Raw genomic sequence first — 5,695 nt, 5'->3', positions numbered from 1 at the left:
ACAGAAACAGGAAGAAATAGAACCTGAACAGACCCATAACCAGCAAAGAAATTGAATCAGTAATCAAAAATCTCCCCACAAACAAGAGTCCAGGGCTGGATGGCTTCCCAGGAGAATTCTACCCAACACTTAAAGAAGAATTAGTACCTATTCTTCTGAAACTGTTCCAAAAAACAGAAATGAAAGGAAAACTTCCAAACTCATTCTATGATGCCAGCATTACCTTGATCCCCAAACCAGACAAAGACCGCACTAAAAAAGAGAATCACAGACCAATATCCCTGATGAACATAGATACAAAAATTTTCAACAAGATACTAGCTAATAGGATCCAACAGTACGTTAAAAGGATTATTCACCACGACCAAGTGGAATTTATTCCTGAGCTGCAGGGGTGGTTCAACATCTGCAAATAAAGCAACACGATACACCACAATATAATAAAAGAAAGGACAAGAACCATATGACCCTCTCAATAGATGCAGAAAACGCATTTGACAAAATATAGCATACCTTCTTGATAAAAAACCCTCCACAATGTAGGGATAGAGGGAACATACTTCAACATCATAGGGGCCATACACAAAAGACCCATAGCAAATATCATCCTCAATGGGGAAAAACTGAGAGCTTTTCCCTTCTGAGGTCAGGAACATGACAGGGATGTCCACTCTCACCACTGTTGTTCAACATAGTACTGGAAGTCCTAGCCTCAGCAATCGGATAACAAATAGAAATAAAAGACATCCAAACTGGCAAAGAAGCATCAAATTTTCACTCTTTGTAGATGACATGATACTCTATGTAGAAAGACTCCACCAAAAAATTGCTAGAAGTGATAGAAGAATTCTGCAAAGTTGCAGGATATAAAATCAACACACAGAAGTCTGTTGCATTTCTATACACTAACAATGAAGCAACAGAAAGAGAAATCAAGGAATCGATCTGTTTACAAGTACACCAAAAACCATAAGATACATAGGACTAAAGCTAACCAAAGAGGTCTGTACTCTGAAAACTATAGAAAACTTATGAGAGATTGAGGAAGACACAAAGAAATGGAAAAACACTCCATGTTCATGGATTGGAAGAACAAATATTGTTAATATGTCTATGCTACCCAAAGCAACCTACACATTCAATGCAATCCCTATCAAAATACCACCAGCATTATTCACAGAGGTGGAACAAACAATTCTAAAATGTGTACGAAACCAGAAAAGACCCCAAATAGCCAAAGTAATGTTGAAAAAGAAAACCAAAGCTGGAGGCATCCCAATTCCGGACTTCAAGCTCTATTACAAAGCTATAATCATCAAGACAGTATGGTACTGGCACAAAAACAGACACATAGATCAATAGAACAGAATAGAGAGCCCAGAAATGGACCCTCAACTCTATGGTCAACTAATCTTCAACAAAGCAGGAAAGAATATCCAATGGAAAAAGACAGTCTCTTCAACAAATGGTGTTGGGAAAATTGGACAGCCATATGCAGAAGAATGAAACTGGACCACTGTCTTACACCATACACAAAAATAAACTCAAAATGGATGAAAGACCTAAATGGGAGACAGGAATCCATCAAAATCCTGGAGGAGAACACAGGCAGCAACCTCTTCGAACTCAGCCTCAGCAACTTCTTGCTAGATACATCCCCAAAGGCAAGGGAAACAAAGGCAAAAATGAACTATTGGGACTTCATCAAGATAAAAAGCTTTTGCACAGGAAAGGAAACAATCAACAAAACTAAAAGGAATGTATGGGGTGGGAGAAAGATATACACAAATGATATATCAGATAAAGGGCTACTATCCGAATCTATAAAGAACTTACAAAACTCAACACCCCAAAGAGGAAAAAGTCCAGTCAAGTAATGGGCAGAAGACATGAACAGACACTTTTCTAAAGAAGACACAGAAATGGCTAACAGACACATGAAAAGATGCCCACCATTCACTCGGCATCAGGGAAATACAAATCAAAACCATAATGAGATACCACCTCACACCGGTCAGAATGGCTAAAAATAATAACTCAGGAAACAACAGATGTTGACAAGGATGCAGAGAAAGGAGAAGCCTCTTACACTGTTGGTGGGAATGCAAACTGGTGCAGCCACTCTGGAAAACAGTATGGATTTTCCTCAAAAAGTTAAAAATAGAGCTACCCTATGACCTGGCAATTGTGCTACTAGGTATTTATCCAATGGATACATACAGTGATTCGAAAGGGCACATGTACCTCAATGTTTATAGCAGCAATGTCCACAATAGCCAAACTTTCATGGAAAGAGTCCAAATGTCCATGGACTGATGAATGGATAAAGAAGAAGTGGTATATACATCCATGGAATATTATTCAGCCATGAAAAAGAATGAAATCTTACCATTTGCAATGATGTGGATGGAACTATAGTATATTATGCTAAGCAAAATATGTCAGTCAGAGGGGCGCCTGGGTGGCTCAGTCGGTTAAGCATCTGCCTTCGGCTCAGGTCATGATCTCAGGGTCCTGGGATCGAGTCCCGCATTGGGCTCCCTGCTCTGTGGGAAGCCTGCTTCTCCCTCTCCCACTCCCCCTGCTTGTGTTCCCTCTCTCGCTGTCTCTCTCTCTCTCTCTGTCAAATAAATAAATAAAATCTTTAAAAAGAATATGTCAGTCAGAGAAAGACCATATGATTTCACTCATATGTGGAATTTAAGAAATAAAACAAGGGGAAAGGAAGGAAAAATAAAATAAGATAAAAACAGTGAGGGAGGCAAACCATAAGAGACTCTTAACTATAGGAAACAAACTAAGGGTTGCTGGAGGGAACGTGGGGGAGGGAGGGGTAATTGGGTGATGGGAATTAAGGAGGGCACTTGATGTAATGAGCACTGGGTGTTATATGCAACTGATGAACCACTAAATTCTACCCCTGAAACTAATAATACACTATAAGATAACTAAATTGAATTTAAATAAAATATTTTAAAAATATATTCATCAGAGGAGTAAGGAAATAAATCAGGACTTGTCTGAGTTATGGATTTCTTTTTTTTTTAAGATTTTATTTATTTATTTGAGAGAGAGAGTGAATGAGAGATAGAGAGCACGAGAGGGAAGAGGGTCAGAGGGAGAAGCAGACTCCCTGCTGAGCAGGGAGCCCGATGCGGGACTCGATCCCGGGACTCCAGGATCATGACCTGAGCCGAAGGCAGTTGCTTAACCAACTGAGCCACCCAGGCGCCCCTGAGTTATGGATTTCTATGAACAAGAATTCCAAAAAGAAAACAAGGTTGATTTTGGTTTTGGTAGAAAGATCTCCAAGACATATTGCCAAGTGAAGAAAGCAATTAGCCAAATAATATGGAGAGTATGATCCTATTCATGTGAAAATTGATAAATATCCATACTAACCTCCATATATCTGTGTTGTTATTCTGTCTCTACCCACTGCCAACACAACTCCCGGCGGAGAGGAGTTTGGTTAGGGCAGTGAGACTGTTTGAGTGGCTACAGTCCTCTAAAATCACCTACCTCATAATTACCATCCAACAGTAGTTGGAGGCTGCTACATAATTTGTGGGGCTCAATGCAAAATGAAAATGGAGGGCTCCTTGTTTAAAAACCAGGAGAGAGGTGGAAAGTGTAGTTAAGGGTACTAAAATATAAAGATTTTTCCTTTAAAATATTTCACTTATAAAATATAATAGGGGTGGGGTTGGAAGATGGCAGCATAGTAGGAGGACCCTAGGTTCACCTCCTCCTAATAACTATCAAGTCATCCTAAATACCCCAGAAACTGAGCTGAAGACTGACAGAACAAACTTCACAACTAAAGGGAAAGAAGGGGCCACATCAAAGAAGGTAGGAAGTGTTCAGACCCAGTTTGGGAAGAAACAGATTGTGGCTGCTGGAGTGGGGAGGGAGCTGTGTTCACAGAGAAGGGCGAGAGACAGACAGGCACGCAGGGAAAACAAATCCCCATAGCAACTGGCTTGGAACGTGAGAGGGGCCAAATTTTGTGACTTTTGGCAACCAATGGGACTTAAAGACTGGAGTTTTAAAGGGCTTGGCTGGGATAGAGCCTAGATGACATTGCCCTGCTCTTGGACAGAAGGCAGGCAAACAATCTGCAGACATACAGCATAGAAAGGGTGATCTGAAGAGCACCTGGGGCACACATGTCCCATACAGACATCATTTAGGGAGAGACCCCTCCAGGAACAAAGGAAATGGCCAGCACCATTTCCCTCTTCCATCACTCAGTATAAACACAGAGCCTCCTCTGGGAACCAGTGCAGTGCCAACAATCACTACATAACTTGCTTACACTAAGCCCTGCCACCCCAAGCTCCAGTGGAACTGCCCTTCTCAGGCAGTCTTGCCTCAGTCCCAACACAGTGGGGCCCTTCCATGCGAAGACAGGTCCAACCCCTGCTCACACCATGTCTTCCAACATGGGAGGCTACTGTAGCCTCGGTTCCTGCAGGGGTGGTGACAAGCCTCATTTCACAAATAGAACAGAGCACACCTAGTTAAAAGGCACAACATTCAGGCCAGGGACCAAACACTGCCCACAACAGGCAAACAGAACCTCTGCCTGAAGGAAAAAGTGGCCAGGACACAACAGCAGAGAACATGCAGCACAAACTGGAGACACTCCTGGAAGCGCCAGGCCCTGGGAAACAAGGTACAGCAAAGGACAGGGCACTACAAGACCTCCTATTGATAAGGCCATTACCCTTATGTACAAGAGACATAGATGACTTTTCTATCAAACAGAAACAGGCACAGAGACTTGAACAAAATGAGAAGACAGAGAAATTTATCCCAAATGAAAGAACAGGACAAGGCCACAGCCAGAGATCTAAGTGAAACAGACACAAGTAACATGACTGATAGAGAATTTAAAGTAATGATCATGAGGACACTCACTGCACATGACAAAAGAGTGGAAGACATGAATGAGACCCTTAACACAGAGATAAGGAATAATATAGCAGAAATAAAGGACTCAATATACCAATGAGAAGCAAGCTGGGTGGAATGAACAGCAGGATGGAAGAAGCAGAGGAATGAATTGGCGACCTAGAAGACAGAATAATGGAAAGTCATCAAGTTGAACAAAAGAAAAAAAAAGAATTATGCAACACGAGAATAGACTGAATAGACTTAGGGAACTCAGTGACTCCATCAAATGTAATAACATTTGTATTATAGGAGTCCCTGAAGAAGAGAGACAAAGAGGGGCAGAAAATTTATTTAAGGAAATAATAGCTGAAAGCCTCCTTAATCTGGGGAAGGAAACAGACATCCAGGTCCAGGAGGCACAGAGAACTCCAATCAAAATCAACAAAAGCAGAGGGGGCAGATCAAGATGGCAGAGGAGTAGGAGACCTAAATTTCGTCTGGTCCCAGGAATTCAGCTGGATAGGGATCAAACCATTCTGAACACCTACGAACTCAACAGGAGTTCGAAGAAAAGAATAGCAACAACTCTAAACAGAAAAGTGACCACTTTCTGGAAGGTTGGACGTGCGGAGAAGTGAATCCAAGGTGATATTCAGGAGGATAGACGGCAGGGGAAGGGGCCTCCATCGGCCGCTTCTGGCAAGTGATAGAGCAGCGGAGCACAAAATCGGAAATTTTAGAAGTCGGCTCTGCTGAGGGACGTCGCTCCAGTGGCTAAGCGGGGTGTGAAATCCTG

The sequence above is a fragment of the Callorhinus ursinus genome, unplaced genomic scaffold (genome assembly GCF_003265705.2).
Source record: "Callorhinus ursinus isolate GAN/ISIS: 27379988/994484 unplaced genomic scaffold, GSC_fseal_2.0 scaffold103, whole genome shotgun sequence".
NCBI lineage: Eukaryota > Metazoa > Chordata > Mammalia > Carnivora > Otariidae > Callorhinus > Callorhinus ursinus.
Note: the sequence above shows the minus strand (reverse complement) of the source record.